Below are 22114 nucleotides of genomic sequence, written 5' to 3'. Positions count from 1 at the left end.
GAGAGAGCTTCCAAAGACATGTGTCTTCATCTCAAAAACCATTAGCACTTCCTGCTGTTTGTCTGTATCCTACCTGTTAGAACTGCACAATTCCTGAATAAATTCTTGAGAATCAAAGTGTTGTTCAGTTTTTTTCAAAAGAAATATCAACAACTATTCAAAAAAGTTAACTTCTATTTGTAATTATCTGAATAAAATATAGCAAATACAATAATTTGAATGAATAATTGCATTTCTCACTCAAAGACTTCAAGAATTTCATCACTGGATGAATCTGAATTTTTGAACATATATTTTAAAAAATCATTCAATGACTACGTATACATGGACATCAGTAATCAAAATATTTGCTGTAAACTGAATTAGACAATAATATGATTGAGGTGTTTACATGAGTTGCTTTTTGAATGTTCCTTTCATGATCCCGTTTCACATGTTATAACACATAATTCGATTAAAGTCATTGAGTCACCACGCTATCCACATTTTCTCTGGAGTTTCATGTAATTTTGGGCGTTTCATTTTTAATTTGTTGACTTTTACTGCAGTTTGGCACTTTCACTCATTCAGGAACATTTCATGTATGCCCCCCGTGACAAATGAAGTATTGAATGCAAGTATGAACTGCTGGAAGAGTGTTGTTTTAATGGAATTTTATACCGCACAGTGTAAAAAAAATACAGGTGTCTGTGGTCCTTCACTGAATCGGTAGGTGTAGAGAATATTGTTAAACAACTTTGTGTGTATAGACTATCCAGTCGCAAAATGCGACAAAGGTCCTACACAACGGCAAAAGTTTGATAAAGGTGTTTACATGTCTGTACTGCACTTTAATATTGCAACTAAACTTGGCATACTCCAAATGTCTTAATTAAATTTCTGTTCAGTTCGAGTTCTGACCTTAATCGCATTAAATTAATAAAAAAATTTTTTTTTAAAAATCGCTGTTAACATGGTAGACTCTTAAGCAGAGTATTGTCTTGATCGAATTAAAATCAGATTATTGGTGTCCATGTAAATATACTCAATGACAAATACATCTTAACAGCCACTAATTTTCATGGTGTAATAATATGAGCTTCACTTGAAATGCCAACAAATTCTCAATTGGTCATTTACTCTGTTTTAGTCCCTGCTGTCAACATCAGGGTGTATACGTGAAATAAAATCTTTTATCTCAGTACTTTGAGATCATTTGACATTTTATGTCAGAAATAACAATACTGTGTGTTCTGAAAAGCAGAAGACAGAATCTGTTTCCTACATAAACAGGACAAAGGCTCTTTTTATAAATGTTTACTGTGATAATATTTAAGGTTTAGAAACTGTAGCCTCCTATGTCACTTAGTTTACACTGACTATATAGAAAACTATCTGTCAATGTTACTAGGGATGTTACTATGTTTTTAAAGTTCTATGGGTTTTAGCATCAGTATTTGATGTTTGCTTTATGATAAATTTTTTTTAAAAAGTTTTTAGGGCTGCACGATGGCTCAGTTGTTAGCACTGTCACCTTATAGCAACAAGGTTGCTGCTTTGAGTCCCGGCTGGATCAGTTGGCAATTTGGTGTGTGCATGTTCTCCCCGTGTTTACATGGGTTTCCTCCGGGTGTTCCCCCACTGTCCAAACCCATGCATTATAAGTGAATTTGAGAAACTAAATTGGCCATAGGATGTATTAAGTGTGTGTGAATGAGTGTGTATGGGTGTTGTCCAGTACTGGATTGTGGCTGAAAGGGCATCTGCTGCATAAAACATATGCCGAAATAGTTGGCGGTTCATTCCATTTTGACGACCCTTGATAAATAAGGGAGAAAGCTGAAGGAAGATAAAAATAAAAAATAAATAAATGTTTTTTTTTTTGTTTTTTTATCAGAGGTTTAACCAAACAATCTGCACTTCATCATTCTTCACAAATTGTATACATTAGACAAACAAATGAGCCTGTCTCAAAAGTTTATTTCTAAAAATAGGGCAGTAGTTTTACTCACAATATCCAAACAGCGGCGTCAGATTTAGAGCTTGCATATCATTTTTGTCCAAACACAGCCTGCCTATCTCGCAACCGTGCACATACCACAAAGGATTTTGAAGAAAAAAATAATAATAAAATTGTGCCTGAATTCACAGTCAGTTGTCATGGTTGAGGCTTGACTGAAGGTTGTTTTGCAGGTTAATAAACACAGAAAAAATCTATATTATTTATCTAGGAATAAGACTGCGTAGGTGCAGCTTTACGACCTGTTTTAAGATTTAATAGTTTTGCTGCATTCCAGATAATGAATTATTCACTATATTCATCCATCATGTAATGGTAGACAGATAAAAAATAAATACAAGGTTTACTATGTATGTTTTGCTTCCTTATCAGATGAACAAACACAACTCTAGTGCAACAAATGACAAATGTGGACTCTTTATCATTCCACTGAAAAAAACAAAGATCCTCAACAAGACATTAGCCGGGTAATTTCCTATTAAAAAGCAAAAAAATGAGTCCAAGACTGTGATAATGTGAATAAAACTCTCCCACATTCCTGTGTGCACATTAATGAAAAACAATATTCTACATAGCTTATATGTGATATATGTTCTGCTCTGCTCTGTCTCTTGCGTTCTCTCGTTTCATAATTCAAAAAAACCTTTATTAGCATAATAAACAAGACTAAGCACTGCCAAAACATTAATACCTAGCACACACATACACACAGACACGCACAGGTATGAGTCTCTCGTCTTGTTTGTCTCTTGCAGTCTCTTAAGAGTGGCGGGATGGTTTGTGTGGAGGTTCTGGGTTCAGACAGTGGTGTATCAGAGGGCAGGAGTGTGCTGCTAGTGTGTGGGGGTGAGTGGAGAGAAGCTGTCAGCATCCAGATGATACATCATTACAGAAATCTGTAAAATGTACATCAGGTATGACTGGGCGTGTGGTGCTGGGAAACCTGGCCTGATCTGCTCTGACAGAGACGGCAAGGTGTATGATCCTGCTTCAGGCTAACAACAGCACAAATAAAGCACAGCTCTTGTTTTGGCAAAACAAACACCTCTGTGAATACTGTGTTATACTTTAATGAAAGGATTTCATATGTTTTGATTTCTAAATATTACTCCATTGCTGATGAAACCGCACAAAGCATTTTTTAATACTGCATATGGGCAAAATAATCAAAGGAAGTTGCCTTGTGGTTGCAGCATACTGAAGGTTCATTGAAAAAACAGACCTCTACAAACCTCTACCTAAATACCTTTTTGCAGATGTCAAAAAATCATAGCCAGTCTACAATTATCTGCAGCTTCCAGATAACATTGTGGTCACAAAACCCAAATATATTTTGTTGCTTATTGAATGTTATTTCTTTGCGCTCAAGAATACTTGCTTGTGATTCATCATTCACACCAATCACCAGCTATTCTCCAAATCAATACAAAATCTGGGTAACTGAAATTATTTATCTTCTTTATTTTTGATCAGCTAATAAAATGTAACAGCGCAAATCAACATTTAATATGGAAATATTTAATTAGTGTCTCTGTGAGCTTTTGATTATATTGAAAATATATTGAGAACAAAAATGATTAATACTTTAAAATTGTGTCTGTGTTCACATTCTTGTATTGTTTTGTAATGGATAGACAACAAGCAGGTATGATTTAAAACATCTCAGATGAGCATCTCTTGTCCACACTTATTTTAGTAGTGAAAAGCGATGCACTAACTAACTGTTAAATATTCCTTAAAGGCATCCGCTGTGTAAAACATATGCTGGAATAGTTAGCGGTTCGTTCCACTGTGGCAACCCCTGATAAATAAGAGACTAAGCTGAAGAAAAATGAATGAATTCACTCAAACGGTTTACTCAAAACTGAAAATTCTAACAATTTAAATTCTGTCATTTACTCACTATTTACTTTTCCAAACCCGTTTGACTTTCTTCAGTTGAACACGCTTCTGAAAAAAAATTTTGGAAACATGTAACCATTGACTTCTATAGACATTGCATTTGCTATTGAAGTCAATGACTACCATTTTTCAGCTTTCTTCAAACTTTCTCCTTTAGTGTCTAACAGAAGTTTGAAACTGACAAAGATTTGGAAACAATAAATATTGAGTAAATATTCATCTTTATGGTTAACTATCCTTTAAATGTCTGTCAACCTTTACCACGTTTCGTCAGCTTTGCATTGAGTTAGTTTATAAACTATTTTAACTAAGATCAATATTTTATGTTTAGGTTTGGTTAAGTTACTTTTAAAAAGTAATAGATTACAAATTACTGACTACAGGACAGGAAAATTGTAATTTGATTACATTACTAATTACTTCCTGTAAAAATTAATCAGATTACTAATTACTTCACTTTGAAGTTTTTTTAAACATAAAATATACATATAAAAATACAAAATAAACTGCAGTAATTCTTTCAGTAATTTAATATTCACTGAAAAACATTATAATGGATTTATTACAGCTCAAAGAGTTTACCCAAAACTTAAAACTGTCATCATTCACTTTTTCCAATCATGTTTGTCTTTTTTTAACACAAAAGAAGACATTTATATATAAAAAAAAAAAAAAAAAAAAAAAACTACATACCTAGCCATTGACATCCATAGTATGAAAAAGCACTGTAGTGTCTGGGTGTTCTATGTTTGTCTGAGGTAATTATACCTGAATGTGTATATTCCAAAGTATGAAGTTCTTGTCACACTTGACTCGTGGTATTCAACTGGGTGTGGCTGGGAAATGCAAGCATGCGCAATATGCGCTACCAATATGTGCATGCACAGAAATAAAATTCAATATGCAAACGGCCCCATAAGAAGATATGGTTCTCTTCACATTCAGAAGGTATCTTCACTCCTGATTCTGCACAAAAATTCAATTTAGTCGGGCCACAGTGTTTTTGAGCGCCGGTGTCCTTCATGGTGACGAGTATTGTAATAGAATTAACAATTTGCTGGTCAAGTTAAAAGCAGTCAAAAGTTCTTTAGACAGCATTTAACAGCAATATTTTTGTTTTTACGTTTATTGAAATCAAAGTAATGTCTTTATTTCCACTTGAAGAAGCAGCCATTCTTGACAGCAACCAAGATCAACTCGCGTTCTTCAGTAATTTAAAAGTGCATTCTCATTAACTGACATTGCAGCAGAAAACGTGATTAAAAAAAAGTTTCCAAAAACTATATTTTTTACGCAAGTAAAGCAATTATATTGACTTTAGATATTGTAATCAAATTACACAAATTTAAAATGTAATTCGTTACATTACCTGCACATACATATGGATGCATAATAACTGGGATAATGTACATCTAGCCAGACCTGATCACTTTATGTTGGGCTATTTTTGATAACATCTGGATGATATACAAATCAATCACTGTGGAAAAATAAACAATGTACATAACATTATCTATTTGACCAGAGTGAATATTTTGTACATCAACAGGTTTTAATGTTTGGATCAAATATGTATTGTTATTATTGTTAGGCAAGCTTGTTTGGTAGCTCACTTGGTACACCAAATCACTTGCTATGCAGAATGTTGAGTAAAAGCCCCATGGCCCGATAAAAGACCTTGAAGACCTGTTGAAAAAACAAAAACAATATGATTGTTAAGTAAATGTGTCTTTATCTTATGTTTGATTTTGTTTACATGGTCACTTAGGTTTAGGGTACTTTAGATGCATAATTGGACATTTCCAACTGTTCCAAAATACAGTACATACAGCAACTAAAATTATAAAACACTAGCAAAATCATGTTCATTTGTTTTGGAGGAAAAACATTTTAAAACCACTCACAGGGCACTTCACTTTGAGTGCTGCAAAATTGATCAGAAGTAATATGTAATATCACTTTGAGAAATGTCACTGCAGGCAGTTTTTTTTATTATTATTATTATTTTTACAATGTGCCTTGGTTGGATGAGTCACCTGAGTTTGGTGTAAATGTGACAAATGTTGTGATGTCCAAATTCAGATTCTGAAATTACCTGTCATGCTATTTTAGCAATTAATTATGATATCTGGCATCATAAATGCAATGCTTACAGTGCAGTAGACGATGTTAAAGTACTGTGCTACTGCAGGTGGCTAATGAGAAATTTCACAAATAATCTACCACATACCATCATATACACAGCATATGGTCATTACTCATTTGCGTATTGCAAACAATTTTAGACTTGGCCTAACTCCTTTTTATCTTTTTTTGAGGAAAAACTCTAGAGAAGTCTATAAATGACATTTATTAATTGTGGTTTGGTGAAGACTGATGATAATGTGTACACATGCAACACTTTTGAAAGTCACTCAGATATATTTGTGTGAGATTCTCAAGGATGGATCTGTGACCATATTTGAGGCTCTTTACTTTCTTAAGAAGGAATTTTTTATACAACTTCACTATAAAAATAATAGACTATGTCAGTCACTTAGGATTGTAATAAAAAAAAAAACAAAGTCGTTTCAACTAATACATTTTTTCATGCAAGGTCATAATTTATATATGAGCAATATCACAGTCGTAGCAGTGCGATGTGGCTGTATGTCGGAACTGGTGGGAAGCGTGAAGGAGGCGTATACAGCCACATTGCACTGCTATGAGTGTGATATTGCATTTACACAAAGTTCGATGGCATAATTGTGCACATAAAAAAGAAAAATCAAACACAGGGAGTTAAAAATCCTATTGTAAGAGAAACTACTTTCTTCCACCATTCCTTCACATCTGCAGCTGACGACAGACCAACAGAAACCATTGCTCATTCACTAACATCACTTTAGAGTTAGTATTTGAATGATTCTCTAGCGTAATGTCTGAAGTGATGACAAAGCAGATGATTTTGCTCATATTTTAAGATTACAAGCCTGAATGGCATGAAATGCCATCAGTCTACAGAGATTTCCCAGTATTTCTCTGTTGCCATCGAGAGATCATAATACCACTATGGTATAAATACAGCGCTACAACATAGAAAATAGAAAGATTGACTTAGAAAGTCATTTACCTGTTTGATGATTTGATTAGCTGTAGTTTGAATTTATGCTGTTTTTTCTTAGGGCTTATTATGTGGTCTTTGTCGCCACAAGATGTCCTTGCCGCAGCCTGCAGCTTGATGTTGTAGGCGATCATCACCTACGTAACGGACCTTGTACCTCCTACTAAGGTGACGTCATGCTACTGTGACGGTTGAGTTTAAAGGTAGGGAGAGGTGTAGGCGATCGTCAACTACGTAGCGAACCTGGTCAACTACATTACCAAGCTGCGGGAACTGCCTCCTAAGACAGACTAACGGCAGCCAACTCTCAAATATTTTAAAATAGGTACTATCCTTAAGTAATAATTAAACTGCATAGTTGCAATCTAAACAACTACATTCTCGACAAAAACACCTCAAAAGTACATTATATTGTCCAGCAGCAGCAAAATTTGTCAAACTGTAGAGTGTCCTCTGCTTGTTGCTGTATGTTGGCGGAGTAATTCATAAGGCTGGACGAGTACTGTTCTTTGCAGAATACCGCGCGACTATCAGCCAATCAGATTCAGGAACCAGACAGAACTGTTGTATAAATTTAGATATTGTAAAAATCAGAAAAATGTTATATTGATCTGCTTACTTCATATTTTTAGATAAGATATATAAAGTATAGAGTGTAAAAATATGAAGACAAGCATTTTCAATAAACAAGTGAGAAGCACTTTTCATAATAACCTTATATTTTTGTCTTTTTTCCACCTCTGAACCCTGAGATGCCATGGATTACACAGAGTTGGGTATTAACAGCTAACTCAAAACAAAATTCTTTAAAATTGCAAATCATCTTTGGCCAAGAAATTTGTCTAAATGGGAATTTTTGTTTGTAAAATTTGACCAGTTGGTGGTACTAGAGGCTTCGCATCGTGTACCCTAAATTATATCACTTATATCAATTATATCACTTAATGTATTTTTTTCACCAAATGATTCTGTGAGCGGTGATAGGGTTTAAAGCAGCAGCAGAAGAAGCCACTAATGGTGCATAGTAGGTGATTTTGCATGACCCCCTAAATATAGCTGCGAGTAGCAATTAAAGAGCCATACAGATCTGAGGCCAAAAGATGACACTGATATAATAACTGCATATCTACGCAATATTGGAATATATCAAGAAATGATTGAATCCCCATGGCTCAACCATTTTTAAAATTCCACTAGCATATATGTCTGGTGTGGTTTTTTTTTATTCTAAACTCCTATATTGAAGACAATTCATTAGCATTCTTTCAGTAATCATTAATTCACCCTGGAGAATGTGGAGCCTATCACATTTGGGTCTTTTTTATCAGACATGCTTCTTATCAGTAATAACTGTAAGCAATTTAGCACTAGCAGTGCAACTGAACGTGACAGGTAGTTTGAATGAGCTTTTGGAAAAAGGAGGTATTCCTTGGCAGACTTTCTCTAAGCAACTGCTGCTTTTACAAGACCGAGTCGATATCGGCTGCATCCCAACATAGCATCAGTTATCCACCATCTGTGAAAGCTGAATATATAAAGGAATTCGTCCCATAAAAAAATCCATTTAGTATTTTTGCTACCAGACTGATTAAATTAGGACTGCAAAATCATGTCAAGCATGAGAGATTCCATTAGGCCAAGTCATTCTCTTGTACATTTTACAGCCTAGTTTGCAAAAATAAACACAACTAATACAAACTATTCTATTAATTCAGCTCACATTCCATTTTCATCTGTGTATTTAATCAGTTTGCTATAGTGTAAATGTCTAATGTTGTTCCTCACTATTGATGTTGTGCATTTTCTCAATACAAAAGGAACAGCAAAATGGGTTCATTAAAATGCTAAATCATCTGTCCTCCAGGTGAATGTGCTGAAATACTGATGGTAGATAAAGTGCACATTGGAGTGTGCCGAGCCACTCACATAGTTAATCGCCTTATTTCACCTGATTTTAAGGAGAAAATGATAGACGCACCACCAAAACAGTGTTGTTTGTCTCAAAATGACATCTTCTTTCCATCGAAAAAAAGACACAGAGAACAGACTGCTCGGCTATATCTGGAAAGTGACTCATCTGCAGTTCTTTCAATCACTCTCACCTCAAATCCTGAAGGCAACAGATCAATTTACACCTTTCAAGGAAAAGCACAGAGTACTGGGAGTAATAAAAGCTCCCAGAAGTCCAATGTGTAGAAGGATTAAAAGTCCGGGGGTGGGGGGGATGGGGGAGATGCTGATTTCTGGATATATCTGTCATTGCTAAATGCTGGAGACTTTCTATATGTCTGAAAGCATTGCTGTTTTAAAATTTTTGGGTATACATTTGCAACAACTTAATGATATCAGTTGGCATTTCTGTGTGGAGTTTGCTTTTTTTCTCCCACGTTTGCGTGGCTTTCCTCCGGGTGCTTCGGTTACCCCCACAGTCCAAAGACATGCGGTTCAGGTGAGATTGGGTAGACTAAATTGTCTGTAGTGTATGAGTGTGAATGAGTGGTTATGAATGTTTCCCAGAGATGGGTTGCAGCTGCAAGGTAATCCGCTGCATGAAATATGTGCTGGATAAGTTGGCATCTCATTTCGTTGTGGTGACCCCAGATTAATAAAGGGACTACTGTAAGTCAAAAAGAAAATGAATACATGAATGACTGAATACTGATGTTTCAGCACTAAAGTAGATAAATAGTAAATATCGATAAATCATCGCGATATCTTCTGCAGCAAAATTATATCACAATGTGGATGCCTATTTTTAACTATTGCCACTACTTTATTATATCACTTGTTTGAATACTAAAATCAATTCCTTCACTTTACAATTCCTTTGGACTGTAAATAAGGTGAGCTAGGTCACCTTCAGCATGCAGTAAGTTAGTAAAATAAAGTTGTCAGTTTCCCAGAAGGTTGTCTACAACATTTATGACAGGTTTTCATTAAAATGTTAGTCAGTTTGACTGCTAGAAAGCCCTATTTCATTATTATTATGGTTTTTTTTTTTGCATTGCAGCAATGTTAATAAAAACACTTAAATAAATGTGAGATACACAAACTGAAATGTTTAAGTAAAACTGAAAAAAAATGTTATTTAATTGATATATTTTGCCAAAGTTTTGCTTTGGGAATCATTTGAAGTTGCAAAAATATATTACTATTACAATATACTTAAAAATCACAATAATATTGTATCATGACACAAGTATCATGATCATATATTGTGCACTATAAAAATTGATAACTTTACTTAAACACGGGAGCAAATCTATTGCCTTAAAAGTGACAAGTTGACGTTAGGCTCATTGAAACCTGGAACTGTTAAGTCTACTTTATTTTTTTTTTTTTAGCTACAGAACTTAATAATTTTATAGGGCTTTACTCATTTTTACAGGTTTACTCACTTTAAAAAGTAAAGTCAACTAATCATTTTTTACGGTGTGGGGAATTTCACCTCAGTAAACCTCAGTAAAGGATTCAGTAAACATTTGCTGGTTATAAGGGTTTCTACAGGATTCATCAAGTCAAATTGAATTTTTAAGACCATTATGAATGAAATGCTAAGGATTTTTTTATAATGGCCCAGTTTAAATATTTTAAAAGCCCATTAAAATGTAGGAAATATTGAAAAAAGATAATCAAACCATATTGGTACATAAATCTAGTTAATAAATAAACTTTTGTTAAAACTTTTATTGAGACAGAAGGTTTGTGATTCGATAGGTGTTATCTTGATTGCATAGCTTTACATGAACATAGAACAATTAAAACCTGTTTAGAATGATTTAAGACCTACAACACAATAATTCAGTCAATTTAATACTTGTTAAAGACCTAATATTTTGCTTTTGAATTTTAAGACATTTTAAGACCCCATGGACCCCCTGTAAAAATTAAAGTAAAAAGATTCAGTCCTTCGGATGAGACATTAAACAAAAGTCCTGACTCTCTGTGTTAATTAAAAATCCCATGACACTTCCAGTAAACTGAACAGCCATAACCCCAGTGTCCTGTGCAAATTCCCTCCATCAGCCCTCACCCATCATGGCCTCCAAATTCTCTCCATCCACTAAATTCACTGTCACTCCACCAATAGCTGGTGTGTGGTGACACACTGGTGCCGTTGTCCTGGTGGTGGTGTGGAGAGGACCCCCCTCATAATTGTGAAGGACTTTGGTTGTATACCCATACACTATAAATGTGCTATATAGTGTAAATACACATTACGTTACATTTAGACACAGTTCTTAGTATTAAGAGATATAAGATTACACAGCTTTACCATTGGGAAAAGCATGACATCTAACTTGGATCACATGTTCCTTCATAACCAATCACATAACGTCCTTGATATCAGTGTTTCCCCTTCTAGGGAACTTCAACACTGCGTCTAACCAGAACGCTAGGGGAACACCTCTTTTATACGCGTCTTGAAGCACATGTGAAATCAATCTAATGTAATTAAGCAGGTGTCGTCAGACCAGAGAGTATAAAAGCCTGTACTGAGCATTCAGTATCAACTTCTTTGCTTTCAAGAAGCACGCACGTGAAAATACACCCTCTTTCTGTGATCTTTCATTACTGATTTGCATACACAAAATACAAAAAAAAACTGACAACTTACTTTTTTATTTTGGTATGGCAGAGAAAAACTTTAAACGTTGTGTGCCTCCATGCCCTCGCTTTATTACGGCTGGTGACTCACATGATTTGTGTTTAGAGTGTTTGGGAGAAGAGCATGCCCTGGTAGCATTTGAGAATGCTGACTGTGGACACTGTGACGTTCTCTCCCGTAAAGAGCTGCGCAGTCGGAGAGAGTTCTTTAATAAAGCTCCCGTGGCGCACGCTCCTCGCGGTTCGGGTCCCGCTCGTGCTGAGGCTGAGCGTCGACTTCGGTCGTGGGGTTCGCAGCTAGATCTGGCGGATGAGATGGAGACGGACTCTGTCCTTTCTCTCTCTGGATCCGTGAGATCTAATCCTCCTTCGGGAGCGTCAGAAGCACGCTCTGCGGTTTCTTCTGCGCCTCGTGAGAGGGCGGCGTCCTCCGTTTCCGAGGAAACCGAGGCGCCGCAGCAACAAATAAAAAGAGGGTCGGGGAATCTGCCGCCCCAGTCAGCGGAATATGAGGAGTTAGTGGAGGTGATTTCACGTGCTGCTGACCGGTTCGATGTAATAGATTGGCAGCCAGCACGTGAGCAGCAGCAGCTGCGTCTGACAGGAATGCTGGATGAGAGAGAATTACCCAGCAGAGTAGATCCTCCACTAAGGGACCTCCCCTTTTGTCCCGAGCTACATGATGCGGTTTCTAAATCATGGAAAAATCCGTATTCAGCATGGTTAATGACACCAAAAACAGCTATTTATTCAGCAGTTCGTGGGCTAGGGGAAAAGGCATGTACAGTAATGCCAATGATAGAAGAGGATTTAGCGTGTCATCGTCGTTCAGATCTAAAATCTGCAAGGGTCCCTCCTTTGTTGTCGAGACCATTAAGATTAACATCGGGTCTAGTCAGTAAAGCATATATGACGGCTGGTCAGTCTGTTGGATGCCTGCACACCATGTCAGTGCTGCAGGCATATCAGGCTGACCTAATTAAAGAGTGCCTAGATGGTGGGGGAGCAACACCCGAACAGCTTCGAGAAGCTCTTTGGGCGTCAGATCTAGCTTTAAGAGCTACTAAAGAGGCAGCCTCTAGTTTGGGGCGATCTATGGCTACCCTGGTGGCTACTGAGCGGCACCTCTGGCTGACACAAGCAGAAGTGTCAGAAACCGATAGAGCTATTCTTATGGACGCTCCAATATCGAGCTCAGGGCTCTTCGGTGACGCCGTTGATCGCGTCGCCGAATCCCTCGACAGAGTTAAAAAACGCTCTAGCTCCCTCGGGGACTTTCTTCCCCCAAGATCAAAAAGTCTGGGCCAGCCGTCAACCAGCTCCTCATATCATGAAGTTCAAAGGATAAAACAAAGTCCTGACGTGTTGGGAGTCAGGCTTTCCAGGGCCCCCCCTGGACGCCGAGAGCACCATTCAGCGCTCTCACTGAACCAGGGTCCGCGGAGAAAGGGAGAGACCACCTCACCACGTATGCTGGTGGGGGGCTCTGTGTCTCCCGGGGTGGGCGTTCCTCAGTGTCTGAGGGCATTGGGGGCCCCACCCCCTCTGCAGGGGGGTCAAAGAACAACCAGAGGCCAGTCTCGAGAGGCTGGTACCCCTAGCACATTTTTTGGCAGCGTGGAAACACCTGCCGATGGTGTCCCAGTGGGTCCTGTTCACAGTAGAACACGGCTACAAAATACAGTTTTGTGCACGCCCACCTCGCTTCAACGGTATTGCACCCACCATAGTGAAGCCAGAACAGGCTCTGGTTATGGAACAGGAAGTACTGGCCTTATTAATAAAAGGCGCAATAGAGCGTGTTCTCCCACTCGACAAAGAGTCAGGGTTTTACAGCCGGTATTTTATAGTTCCCAAAAAGGATGGGGGATTGCGTCCCATATTAGATCTGAGAAATCTAAATCGGTCCGCCGAGGCCCTCAGGTTCAGGATGTTAACCATCAAAAACGTGGTGTCACAAATTCAGTCCGAGGACTGGTTTGTGACGATAGACCTGAAAGACGCATACTTCCATATTTCCATCCTTCCCCAACACAGGAAATACCTGAGGTTCGCTTGCGGGGGCGAAGCGTTCCAGTATCGGGTTCTTCCATTCGGCCTAGCTCTGTCACCTCGAACCTTTACCAAAATAGTCGAAGCGGCACTAGCTCCACTTCGTATGCAGGGGATACGTATCCTAAACTGCATAGACGATTGGCTAATTCTAGCTCAGACTCAAGATATGGCAGTTCGGCATCGAGATGTCGTTCTCACCCATATCAGAAGGTTGGGGTTTCGGTTAAACACCGCAAGAAGTGTGCTTGTTCCAGCCAGGACGACCATTTCTTTAGGTGTGCTATGGGACTCCATGACGATGCGAGCACGTCTGTCCCCGCCATGAATCGAATCGATTCAGTCAACCGTACACAGAGTCAAACTAGGCCAGTTCATCACTGTGAAACACTTTCAGAGGTTGTTGGGTCTCAGGGCAGCAGCAGCCAGCTTGATTCCGTTCGGTCTGCTGTACATGAGACCCCTGCAGTGGTGGCTCAAATCCAGGGGGTTTTCCCTCAAGGGGAATCCTTTCCGCATGATCAAGGTCTCGCGGCACTGCCTTCGAGCCTTAAGTATGTGGAAAATACCCTGGTTCCTGTCCCAGAGCCCAGTGTTGGGGGCTGTCTGTCATCGCGTCATGCCTATGACAAATGCTTCTCTGACGGGCTAGGGAGCAACGGGCTTGATCCGCATGATCAAGGTCTCGCGGCGCTGCCTTCGAGCCTTAAGTATGTGGAAAATGCCCTAGTATCTGTCCCAGGGCCTAGTGTTGGGGGCTGTCTGTCATCGCGTCATGCTTATGACAGATGCTTCTCTAACGGGCTGGGGAGCAACCCTGAGGGGGCTTCCCGCAGCGGGACGATGGGGAGAACATCATCGTTACTGGCACATAAACTGCCTGGAGATGATGGCCGTGTTTCTGGCCTTAAAACACTTTCTCCCAGATCTAAGGGGCCATCATGTTTTAGTCTGCACGAACAACACATTGGTGGTCGCTTACATCAACCAGCAGGGGGGTCTGAAGTCTCGAATGCTATGCAAACTAGCACATCGGATCCTCCTGTGGGCCCAGAACAAAATCCTGTCCATCAGGGCAATGTATGTCCCGGGCCATCTGAACATGGGAGCAGATCTCCTGTCGAGGCAGGGGGTGAGATCCAGGGAATGGAAACTTCTTCACCCCGAGGTGGTGGAGTCCATTTGGGAAAGATTAAGGAAAGCGCAGGTAGACCTGTTTGCTTCCCAAGAGACCACGCATTGCGTACTATGAGTTTCTCTCTCGCATCCAGCCCCTCCGTGACTGGTTGCCATGGTTCAGACATAGCCGAGGCTACGTCTGTATGCTTTTCCCCTGATCGCTCTGCTCCCAGGAGTCCTGGAGAGGGTCCGTCAAGACTGAGTACGGTTACTGCTGGTAGCCCCGGTTTGGCCTACCAGGATTTGGTTTTCGGACCTCATAGCCCTGCTGGCGGGTCTCTCGTGGGAGATCCCCATCAGCAGGGACCTTCTGTCCCAGGGGGGAGGAATGATACTTCATCCCCTACCCGACCTGTGGAAACTGTGGGTGTGGCCTCTGAGGGGGCCCACCTCATAGAGTATGGACTGTCAACCGAGGTTGCTCAGACCATTCTAAGCTCCAGGGCTCCCTCCACAAGGAAGCTTTATGCCCTAAAATGGGCTCTCTTTTCAGCTTGGTGCAGAGAACACCAGCTGAACCCAGTCAGCTGCCAGGTAGCCTCAGTGCTGGAATTTCTCCAAGATCGCCTGTCTGCTGGGTTAGCTGCATCCACTCTGAGAGTGTACGTGTCAGCTATAGCGGCCTACCGTTCTCCCCTAGATGATGAGTCACTAGGACAGGATCCGCTAATTCGTCGCTTCCTTCGTGGAGCCATAAGGCTAAGGCCTGTCAGCACACACAGGGTACCGACATGGGATTTAACATTGGTGCTCGAGGGCATCTCTGTTCCCCCATTTGAGCCACTGCAGGAGGCGTCAGATAAGTTTCTGACACTAAAAACAGCTTTCTTATTAGCTATTTCTTCCTTAAAAAGGGTTGGTGACCTCCAGGCTTTGTCGGTTGCACCTTCATTTCTGGAGTTTGCTCCAGGCATGTCCAAAGCCTTTCTTTATCCCAGACCGGGGTACGTGCCTAAGGTGCCCACTCATGTGGCAAGACCTGCTGTGCTACAGGCCTTTAACCCGCCCCCATTTCAGTCGTCGGACCAAGAGAAGTTAAACTTACTCTGCCCAGTTAGAGCTCTGAATAAATATGTTAACCGGGTTATCAACTGGAGAAAGAGTGAACAGTTACTGGTCTGCTTCGGACCCTCAAAAAGGGGGAGTCCGGCAAATAAGCAGACAATAAGTAATTGGATAGTTGAGACTATCTCATTTACCTATCAGGCTGCTGGACGCCCTGCACCTAAATTTGTTAAGGCCCACTCCACAAGGGCTGTCGGGGCCTCCAAAGCTTCTATTTCGGGCTCAGCCCTTTCTGACATTTGTTTGGCGGCAGGATGGTCGACTCCACATACATTTGTGCGTCACTATCAACTCGATGTAGACCCCTCACCAGGGTCCTCTATTCTCACTGCGTAGTGTGCGTTCACAGTCAGCAGTGAGTCTGGCCTAGTGGGTATTGCGTTCCCCTAGCGTTCTGGTTAGACGCAGTGTTGAAGTTCCCTAGAAGGGGAACGTCTCGGGTTACGTATGTAACCATAGTTCCCCGAGAGGGAACGAGACACTGCGTATTCCGCCATACTCTCTTCTGCCTGTTACTTCTTTCAAGCAAATTCGAAGTTGATACTGAATGCTCAGTACAGGCTTTTATACTCTCTGGTCTGACGACACCTGCTTAATTACATTAGATTGATTTCACATGTGCTTCAAGACGCGTATAAAAGAGGTGTTCCCCTAGCGTTCTGGTTAGACGCAGTGTCTCGTTCCCTCTCGGGGAACTATGGTTACATACGTAACCCGAGACGTTTTTTGGGATACCAAAGAATTCAAGGAGTTAATGTTGTTAATTGAAACCTATCTCTCACAAACTTCTCGTGAAAAGCTTCATTTTCTATCTAAACTCTAAAAATAGATAAATCCCAAACTAATGTTTAATGGTAGACATGTTGAAGATCAGCCGATAAGTTGTCAGTTCATTAAATGATAAGCCGTTTTTCAGTGTAGTGAAGAATCCCCTCCATTGACATCCATTCAAAAATATGGCCTCTGGCTTTCTTCCCAGCAACGCGCAGCATTACATTTTTCTTGTCCTAATAGAAGGGTGAACTGAAGGGTGCTTTGAATAGAAACTGCTTGTTAAGTCATGATGTAAAGATTACTGTTTCCAGGTCCAAACCTCCATTATCCCCAACAGCTGTTTATGGGGAATATTCATTCATATCACACATTTAAGCTAAGCTTTTTAAATGTCACGGTGTACACTATAGTCTCCAAGCATTCGGGAATCGGGACACTAATATTTTAAAGATTCATTAAAAACAAATCACTGTCTGTTCATCTGAGATTTCATTATAGTGATAAAAATTTAGGATCGTAATTTTTCAGCAATGCCCAGCAGCAGGGTGACTGTATTTAAGTACTACAATTGGTGTTAGATATCGTCAGTTTGGACTTTGAAATGATGATGCGTGATGTCAGACTGAACAAATGTACAAAGCCGTCATAGACGCATTAACCATATTTGATTTCATAGCCTTCAAACTGCAGTTTGTTTAGAGGTCAGCATATGCACAGATGAAAAAAAAATTGATACAGATTAAACCTTAATAATTAACAATATTTGGAAATGTATCTGAATAATGAACCATTTAACAAAACTGTTATTAAATGGTCATCAGTATCTTAAATCCTTGAAAGTTTTTTAATATTTAGATTTTATATATATATATATATATATATATATATATAGACTGTAAAATATATGGACGTAGTATCTGTGACATCATTCATAGGTTTCTGAAGAGCGCAAATGAATCTAAAAGTAGGCGTGGCCAATCATCACCATTTTGTGTACGCATCATCGCGCTGACCGGGAATTACAAAAAAGTGACCGGGGGTAACGGAGCGTGAGCGGAGCAACAGATGCATGCTAGTATTTTGCTTAGACATGCTTTTGGTCCAATGGTCCAAAATGCGGTCCCCCGTTTGCTCAAGAGTAGCCACAAATATGACCATATCACACCAATATTGCGATCACTAACATGGTTGCCAATTCATTTCCGAATAGACTATAAAATTTTACTCTTTGTTTCTAACGTTGCATAACCTAGTGCCATGTCACACAACCAGCGATCGCTTCCCAGAGGATCGCTGGTTTTCACACAAACTCTCATGACTACATTTCCGCATTTCCCAGGACTACATTTTCATACATGCACTGCTCCCAAACACGCACGCCTGCTCATTCATCTATCCTGATTGCAATCACCAGCTGGACCTTGTTTACAGACTGATATCACTCCATTCATAAGCCACTCTCTGACGCTTCCAGTTTGCCGAGTCTTGTTTTCCCAGTGTGACATTACAAAGCGTTTCTCCCTGTCTTGTTTATTCGTGTTTAGACCCTAGCTTTGCATTCCTTGTTATCCTGTTTAGCCGCCTGCCTTTAGACCTATTGCCTGTTATATTGACGACAATTGGATCATATTGGATCTTACCTCCTGTTGTCTCCTGTCACTCCACCCCAGTCGTGGTTACATGCCACCATATCTTTCTGATCTGATCACTACTAACGCCCAAACCCAATCGCTTGGATCAAATTCTGACTGCCATCTATTGCAAATACCTCGATCTTGTCTCAAATGCAGAGGCGATGGTGCCTTTGCAGTTGTGGGTCCAAAACAATGAAATAAGTTACCATAATCAGAATAGCACTCATTTTTTTATTATTTTTAAATCAATGTTAAAGACTTTTCTTTTTTCGAGTGCTTTTAATATTCCCTAATGGCAATTCCAGGCTATACTAAATTGCTTCTTTCTTCAAAAAGTTTACTGTTGTTACTATTGCTGTTTTTTACATGCTACTGTTATTGTACAGCACATTGGTCGACCAAAGGTAATTAAGTGTGCTCTATAAAATAAACTTTGATTTGATTGATTTGACCTTTCTTTGAGAGAAATGTTTAACAATTCATTAACTGCAACTAGTTTGTGTTTTGATCACATGTGCTTAGTTTAGACTTTTAAAAAACACTGTTGTGATGCATTTAGCCAGTAAGCATTATTTTACTACAGGAGAAAAATGCTAATTACTTCCAAATACTTCAAATATAGTCTGTGTTAGTAAATGCAAGGCTATTTATGAAATCCAGGCATAAAGTATGACAACCTTTCAGACAACTGTTCTAGAGCCTAAAGCTAATCAATCTGTCAGAGTGCTTTCAAAAAAACAACTTTTTTTGGCTATAAAGATGGCCATTTTAGCATTGGGCTTTATATAAACCTGCTTTATTATGGATCCAGGACTAGCGGAAATTTGATGAATTGCAGATTCAGTTACTTCCTAAATTAACTTCACGAGGGAGAGCGGGAGGTTTCCACATGTAAAAAACGCACAAACATTTATAGGTATTTATGTATGTATTACATCAGCTTTGCATCAAATTACAAAAAAAAAAAAAAACTACTGCTTATGCGAGGTGTTTCTATCGTAGTATCTATGGGCAGGACAGTAAATTTGAAGTTGTCCACTCTTCTAGCTGCCATCCCACACAATTTATTTTCCTTTTTTTAAAGTCTTGATAACACCATCGTCAATTTTGTCTTTTTATTATTTCAGAAAATAAGGTAGAAATGCACACACACACACACACACACACACACACACACACACACACACACACACACACACACACACACACACACACACACACACACACACACACACACACACACGCACACCACACACACCACACACACCACACACACCACACACACACGCACACACACGCACACACACGCACACACACGCACACACACACACGCACACACACACACAAGCACACACACACACACAAACAAAAAGTTTTCCCTTTCATTATTCAGGAACCTAGGACTGTGAAAAGGGTCTTTTGGCATAGTCTCTGATTTATGAGAAGTTACCACAGCGGAATGAACTACCTATTACTTTTTAAGTTTATAAGTTTCATGCAGTGGATGCCCCTTCTACCCTCATCTAAATAATAAAAACAATTCTATTTTTATCAAAATAATCTTTAGTTTTTAGATTTTTGAATAGGTATTCCTCTTGCTCTCATTCTGTGAATATTTGTCGTATGATTTCACAGGAGCAACAGTCATTCTGCGTGTCATTGAGCGCATCAAACTGTGTGAAATCAGATAATGTCTTTCCCTGCTCTGCTGACACGGAGCCCATTGCCTGCTGGGACTCAGCAAGGTCAATTAGCCATGCTGATTCTTCAACAGCCGGCACAAACACAGACCATTATCAGTAATGGAGTTTCTCACCAGAGTCTGTTTGCATTGCACTGACCAGCAGGATAATCGCTCACATGTTGGTTTTATTGGCACTGCCTCGCTCAGTCTTTCACTCATATTTTTTTTCTTACCATGTGTATGTGAAGACTATGTGGGCACAGAGATGAAATGCAGTCAATCGGATCAATGTATCTACTGTATGCCTTGTGATACCAAGGACAGGGCACCTTTAAACTAGGGCATCTAAGATTTAGCTTTTTTTTCCCAGAGGAGATTAACTACGGGTCAATAAGAGCTGCAAAATAAACCACAAGTTTTGCTTCCTCTCAAGGCTAATAATGAGAAAATATTCCACAATCCTGATAATGTTTCATTTAGACCAGAGATGAAGAGCTAGAGTAGTGTGAAATTATGTTTTTTATTATTGAGTATGGCTTTGACGGATAAACAAGTTTTATCACTTAGGACTAGCAACATTGTAGATGAGTTTTATAATTTAAGCTAAATCTAGGCATGTAAAAATCAGTTTGCATTACATTTATAAAGATACTGTGAGAAATTTGCAGTAATGACTCATGACTTGTAAAGATCAGATTTTTTTTATGCTGATGTAAATATTTTGCCAGCTATTTCTATGTTTCATGTCAAACAAGCAAGCTGCTTTCAAGGAATGCTTCAGAAATGTTAACCTATGAAAACAATCTCACTTTTATTATAAGTGAATGTAAATCAGTAGAAATTCTGAGACTGAATGTGATCATGAGTGTGAGAAATGTGAGAAAATAAGGTCATGACAGAGAAACTGTTTGTGGAAAAACTATAATGTACACTAGAGTATATTACCACAAAGTCATACTTTGTGAGAAAAACAGCAGATCACGTTACAATTTTTTTAAGATAAAAGTATAAACATTTTAGATAGTAATAGAGATGAAAATATAAGCCTGAATTAAAAGACATTTGTAACTTGAAAATGTCATTTGTAAATCAGCCTAGATATTAAACCATTAAAAAGGAACAATACAGAAGAAATAATAGTTTCACAAACAAACCAAAAAATACAATTAAACTGGTTATTTTGGGGTATAAATAATAACACAGCACACATGTATGTGTAACCTCAGTATGAAGGTAACATCTTTTGTAAAATGTTGGGAGTAGTATTGATTAGACATAGGCCGGTTAAGGTTCTGACGGTACAATAACCTTGGATAAAAATGATCATGGTTTCACAGTATTGTGGTTACTGCTCTAAAATATATTCTTTTTTAACGTCTGGGTAAAAAACTAAAACTTATTTCCCTTTGAACACAATATACTTTACTTTGAGAAACATTTTTAAAAAATTGTCAGACTAAATAATTCAAACGAATCACTATAATTTTTTTACAGTTTAAAACGACATCTTTCGATATTTGTTTTGCTGTAGATATTGTTTTCCTAAAACTAAAATCTTACATAAACAGTAGAAACGGTATAGACCATTTCGATGTTGTCATGTCACAGGCCCATGAACATTACCTGCTTGTTATCAAACTATCTATTAACAGTAACAAGAGGCAATTTCATCATAACTTGATGTTAAAACAGCTATCATTTAATTATTTATCAATATATGGATGTTTTTGGATTGAAGCTATAAAAAATTAAAACAGGAAATACGTTGGGACCATTGTTTTTGTTTATGTCCCTCAAAATGGTCTATAGCAGAAAATCTTGGCAGTTTTAAAAACTTGACTTTTCCAAACTGCAGTATACCTTGAAAACGGTTATTGTCCAATGTCTAGTATTGATCATGAAAGGTTGGGAATGTCACCAGTATTATTTAATCATTTCATGAACAGCGTTTGAAACTTGATGCAGCCACTATAATCTATAGAAATCTCAGGTCTAATAACTGGATGTAGTGTGTAGGAACAGATCAGAGTGGTTTTACAGTTTTTGCATTTGACAGAGAAAGCATCTGAAACTTTAACCATTTTTAAGGCATAGATTACAAGCGAATTGTCACA

The 22114-nt window shown here is 38.9% G+C and overlaps 1 long non-coding RNA gene across 3 annotated transcripts in view; it reads right to left on the bottom strand.

Annotated features, from left to right (window-relative positions):
* The window catches only part of LOC147832231 (uncharacterized), a 328520-nt gene that overhangs the window by 79413 nt on the left and 226993 nt on the right, over nt 1-22114 (bottom strand). The window contains exon 4 of one of the 3 annotated variants that reach the window (XR_015518503.1): nt 5040-5587. The exons of the other annotated variants lie outside the window; for them this stretch is intronic. This is a non-coding gene — a long non-coding RNA (uncharacterized LOC147832231). Of the gene's footprint in view, nt 1-5039; nt 5588-22114 lie in introns of those variants that run through there. 3 annotated transcript variants of the gene reach the window in all.

This window comes from Danio rerio, chromosome 20 (assembly GCF_052040795.2).
Source record: "Danio rerio strain M-AB ecotype USA chromosome 20, GRCz13ab, whole genome shotgun sequence".
Classification (NCBI taxonomy): domain Eukaryota; kingdom Metazoa; phylum Chordata; class Actinopteri; order Cypriniformes; family Danionidae; genus Danio; species Danio rerio.
The sequence above is the reverse complement of the archived record's forward strand: the minus strand, read 5'-3'. Positions and strand labels throughout refer to the sequence as shown.